We start from the raw sequence: 5,798 nt of genomic DNA on the forward strand, positions 1-5,798 counted from the left end.
TGCACACATCAGGGATGTTCATTCTTATTATTCTTTACATGTGATTCATTTGTCTGGTTCTGTATCGAGGTAATATGGGAACATAAGTGTTGTGAATGATTCATATTGATTCTTCATTATATTTAATAGAATTTATCATGTAAGCCATTTAGTTCTAGGTTTTTCTTTATGGAAAGATTTTTTAAATGATTTAAATTTCTTTACTTGTTATAGGCATATCCATATACATTTCTTGAGTTTACTTTGATAATGTGTGCCTATCAAGGTATTTATTTCTCTTATGTAGTATTCCATGTTTCTAGATTTTCTACACAATTGTCATAGAAAATTCAGGAAGTTTGATGTAGAAGAATGAGGCTTTGATGTAATTAATGAATGACTGAAAGTTTCCTCTGACATAGGATGGAGAATATGACTATAACTCCTGTACTTAATATTCATATCTATTGTGTGAATCAAATGAGTTATTAGATCTAAAGGAAAAGAGTGAAGCATGCCATTTGATTTTGGATTTTATCAAGACAGCTCATTGGCCTACCTCCTCCTTTAAATCAATATTTAGATAAAACAGAAAATACAAATTTTATTAAGAACAAATACAAAATAATTAGGTAAATGAAGGATGGTAGGAAGAAATAAACTTTGATTAAATCAGAGTGTTTACTTAGCCCTCACAATGTGTTAGAGCCTATTCTAAACATATACACACATAGACTTAATAACTAAGAGTTTAAAATGTATAACACAAAGATTCATGGAAACTGACAACTTGACACATTTACTATCAAACTGACATTAAAACCATTACAAAAATAAAAAGTTTAGGTATACAACAACTTGACTTCCATAAATAATATTAAATACTTTAATTAGAAAGCTTGACTAATTAGGCACAGAGAAAAATGGGCAGTGTTTTTTAAAATCAGTAAACAACTGATACATATTTTATTACAATAGCAGAAGAAAAAGTTTAAATAGCCAAGTACCAATGTTATGAACTTAATGAAAGCAGAAATCCAACAGTTCATATTTTTAGATACACTAAAATGACAGCAGAAATTTTAAATTAAGTTGTGACTAATAAGTAATATCTAGCCACACATAAATTTGTTTAATACTTGTTTTATTAATTTATAGATTAAATTTAAAATCTAAACTTTTTTTTACAGTCAGGGACATGCTAAGGAGGAACGATGGTGACCAAAGCCAAAAAAATGAATTTAGGTAAATAATTCTATGAATATTACCTTAACTTTACAGAGAAACTATAATTCTGGCTGTATGCAGGTTGGTGCTGTTCACAGTAGTGCAGTATATCTTTTCATAAATTTGTGTAAAATATAAATTTTACTTTTCAGTATTAAAAAATTACCTTTAACAATTATTATTACCACATGATATATTTGGGAGAGAGAGGCGTTCTAAATGAAGTAACTTGCTGTTGTGTGCTGCACAATATCTATTAGAAATGTTTCACTCATGTGTACACTGTAGATATTTGTGCTGTTAGGAAAAATGTTGTGTATTTCTACAACCATTCATGCAGAGAACTAAAAATCCTCAAGAAGCTGCAAGAATTTTTCAAATGCTAAACAGTTAAAGGGATGTATGAGAAATTCACAGGATAAAAAGTAACTCCACAGAACAGTCTAGAGGAATAATCATACTAATAAGCAAGTGCTACTTTGAGATACTAATACTGATCACAAGGATGTTAAATTTGAGTACCCAAGGCAGCAGCACCAAACTGGCATACAGCATGGGATCCAGGTCAGGTGAGTCCCTGCCCCAGAGAGGCCCAACCTACTGACCACAAGGCTATGATGCAGCAACAGGCAGATGAGTGTCAGCAAAACTCCCTGCCACTGCTGCAGACACCAAGGTGAAATGAGTAAGTGCTCAAATATCTGAATCATGGGTATTCCAGAAGGGGACAAAAAAGGAAATATCATTGAGGACATATTCAATGAAATAATTGCAGAAAACTTCCCAGATATAGGGAGGGATACAAATCTTAAGATTCAGGAGGCTCAAAGATCCCCAAAACATATTCATCTCAAAAAGATCCTCTCCAAGACATGTTATAATCAAACTGGCAAAACTCAAAGACAGAAAGAGAATCTTAAAAGCTACAAGAGAGAAGCATCAAGTCACCTGTAAGGGAACCACTATCAGACTAAGAACAGACTTTTAATCCAAAACCCTAAAAGCCAGAAGAGAATGGGATGATATATTCAAAATACTAAAAAAAACCCAAAACTTCAAGCCAAGAATACTTTACCCAGCAAGGTTATCCTTCCAAAATGAAGGACAAATCGTATATTTCCCAAACAGGCAAAAACTGGGAGTTCACTACCACATGACCAGCCTTACAAGAAGCAAGAAATTCCTTCTCAAGAAAGTCTGGGCCTAATACCTGAAAAACAACCATCACTACCATGAATACTCAAGAAAGAACAAAACCCACCAGTAAAATAAAAATGCTAACAATAAAGAGAAAAAAGTTTATTTACCATCACAACAAACCTGCGGTGCGTCTGCAGCCAGCCTGTGCTCTTGCGGAAAGAAGTGTCACCTCCAGGAGGAAGGTCGCCTTCTCAAGCAGATGAAGGTGATGCTGGCGAAGGACCTGGAGGAGTCACAGGCCGGCAAGTCCTTTGAGGTCCTCTCGGCCATGGAGCTCAGGATCCAGCTGCCCCAAAGGAAAAGGAGGCAGCCAGAGGCAAAGAAGCCTTGCAGGACATGAAAACCATCCAACACGCTTAGAGGGTGAGAAGACAGACCTGGTGAGCTAGATGCAGCCGCTGTGGGCCGCGCTGGAGAGCCAGGAGGAGCAGCTCAGCGACTTCATCTACAGCTACCAGCAGCACCTCAAGGAGAGCGAGGACGCGGTCAAAGCCCTGGCCAAGGAGAAGTGGGACTGCGGCGCCACTCCAAGGAGGCCACAGACCACGCCACTGCACTGCGCTCCCAGCTGGACCTCGAGGACAACCGGATGAAGGAGCTGGAGGCTGAGCTGCCCATGGCCAAGCAGTCCTTAGCGACGCCGACCGGGGATGTCCCCCAGCTGCAATCAGTCCCCATGCTGGGCGAGACTGTGCTCAAGGGCAGCCGGGACAGGCAGTGCAGGCGGACCTCAGCTGAGCACAGCCATCCCACACAGTCAGCACACTCCCTCCCACTCACCGTTCTCGCCCCCACCCCGTCAGCACCCTGCAGACCAGCAAGTGATCAGAGTGAGCACCTGCCACTCCCGGCAGCCCTCCACCATCTGCAAGGCGTCTGCCACCAAAGGCGACCTGTCATCCACACCGAGAGACATCACCTTCCCCCGTCACCTGACGCATTGCCTCTGCAAAGGCTACCGTCCCGGTGGGGTTCAGAATCTGCACAACCCTAATGTACAGTCACTAGAAGACCTTGAAGACCAAAAGCGGAAAAAGCAGAAAGAGACGATGGGATTCAGCTCCATCTCGTGCGACTGCGCTAGAGGGAAGCCCGGGAAGTCCCTTGAGCCAGGCCCCATTGATCGTGCCGCGCAGGATCACTACAGAGGAGATGTGCCGGCCGGCGAGTCTGTGCATGTGGTTGTGCGAGCGAGCCTGCGGGGGGGGGGGGCGGGGGGGGGGGGGCGGGGGGGTGCATGTGCATGGGTGCTCCCGTGCACGTGGGTGCTGGGTGTGGCTGAGCACCTTTGAAACACTGGTGTGAACCTGTTTCCCTGTGTCGCCACCTCTGAGTTTGATACACACACTACAAACCGCGAGTGACTGTGTCAACTCTCTGTTGTCTTTGGAGAGAGACAGTTGTGTGGTTAATGAGGCTTATTATCGTGTTTTCAGTGTTTGGTTTCTCTTTTTCTTTTTGTTTGGTTCATTGGTTCCCTCCCACCTCCTTTTTATGAAACTTGAAAACTTGAAGGACTGCTGTGTATTTGTAAGTAACAAACCCGTCGTGCACAGCGTGCTTGTCAACGTCCCTCCTCCAAACCAACCAACGCTTCTCCTGGAGCCCATCTCGAGGCTGTGGTCTGTGTTTGATGTCCCCCCTCCCGCTCCCTGGTGTAAATGTGTGGGACCAGACCCTGTTCTCAGGGAGTGCCCAAGTCACTTTAACCACCGAATACCAACATCTCAGGGTAAATACCGATCTCCACCAAGGCGCGTGAGCCCAGCCAAGGGGCCTGTCTTGGTTCGCTTTGTAAGACGTCAAACGGGCTCTTTTTACAGCCTGTCTGTTTTTAAATTATGTGGCCATTTCTTTCTTTATGGGATGGGGGGAGTGGGGGAGTTGTTTCGTTTAATTTATTTGCACAAATACAGAAAACTTTATCTAAATTATTAGGTAAACATTGGAATGTATATTTTTCCAGGGGGTGGGCAGGAGGCGGGTGTTTCTGTAGACTTCTCTGTTCTATTATCCTGCTGCTGCCAAACTGCACAAGGCAGAGTTTAGAGTGGCCAGAACCCAGGAAATACTGGGTCCAAGGGGACCGCAACCCTCGGCATGGTGTGGTCCGCACCGCGCTCAGCCAGTGAGCGCACCAGCCATCCCTATACAGGATCCGAACCCGCAGCCTTGGCAGTACCAGCAAGGGCCAGCCCCAAAGCTTGCTTTTGCCCTTTCTCTTCTCCCTCTATCTCTCCCATTCTCCTGTCTCTGCATGAAGTGCTCTCCGCCTTCCTCACGCCCATAGCTCTCTCTGGACCTTTCTGTAATATGTATTTTTCTCACATACAGAACACGGCCTGAGTGAGCAGAGTGTTGGTTGTCACAGTCCTTTACTTTGGATCTGTCTTTCGAGAGAAGTGGAGTCCAGGGCAAGCCAGCCTGCCCCACGTCAACACGGTACAACCAAAGGGACCCTGGACCTGAGTCAGTCCCAGGATCAGCCTCCCCGTATCCGTTCGTTTGAGCAGCGCGGCTTTCTCGACCTTGCTTTATTCTGCACGGGGGGGAGGCAGGGGTCTTTGGGGGGAAGTGCCCGCCTCAAGAGGAGGGCTGTTAGGGATGTGATGTGCAGCACCTGAGCCCCCTGCCTTTCCCCTTCTGGCTGGTTTCTTCACACACACTTAGAACCTCTGGGATTCCTGGGGCCCTGTCCTCCAATCTGTCACAGCAGCTGGAGCCCCAGGACAGGAGGGCTGGAGGGAACATCTGCCAATTTGGGGAGCCATGTTGGCCCCATCTAGGCTTCACCAGCAAAGGAAGCATGTACATTTTAATACCAGGTGATGGAGACAACATGAGCTGCTCAGCCAGGCCTTTTGTTGTCCCATGTGAAAGGTAAGATTGTTTTTTTTTCATTTCTGTGAAGAATGTTAGTAAGACATCATCTATATAATGAGATATCGTAACCATGCCGGGCCTAGTCCACTTGGCTAGGTCCCCAGCAACTAAACCATGATGATGATTGGGCTGTGCAGGTAGCCTTGGGGCAACACTTGAAAAGTCCATTGTCTTCCTTCCCAGGTGAAGGCAAATTGATCTTGGCTATCAACTGAGATTGGAATACAGAAAAAAAACATTTGCAAGTTCCAGTACACAATGATAAGTTACTAGCTGAGTCATCAGCTGATCCATCAAGTCGTGAGCTGAAGGCACAGACACATGAAAAGGAGTCACTACTTTGTACCGGGGTGTTAAAAGGGCTATGTTCAGGACAAGTGATGCTGACTTTTTCTAACTCCAATATATTGGCACCAATTTTCATATGTCCTCCTGGCAGACAATATTGTTTCACACTGACTACAAATCTTCACTTGAGTAATACCTGTGGGTCATGTTTAGCATGTCCC

At 44.5% G+C, this 5,798-nt stretch overlaps 1 pseudogene; it reads left to right on the forward strand.

The window, feature by feature from the left end:
- The first annotated feature begins 2,544 nt into the window (after window positions 1–2,544).
- Window positions 2,545–5,798, forward strand: part of LOC103609537 — a 17,351-nt pseudogene continuing 14,097 nt past the window's right edge.

This window comes from Galeopterus variegatus, unplaced genomic scaffold (assembly GCF_000696425.1).
Source record: "Galeopterus variegatus unplaced genomic scaffold, G_variegatus-3.0.2 Scaffold9738, whole genome shotgun sequence".
In the NCBI taxonomy this organism is placed as follows: domain Eukaryota; kingdom Metazoa; phylum Chordata; class Mammalia; order Dermoptera; family Cynocephalidae; genus Galeopterus; species Galeopterus variegatus.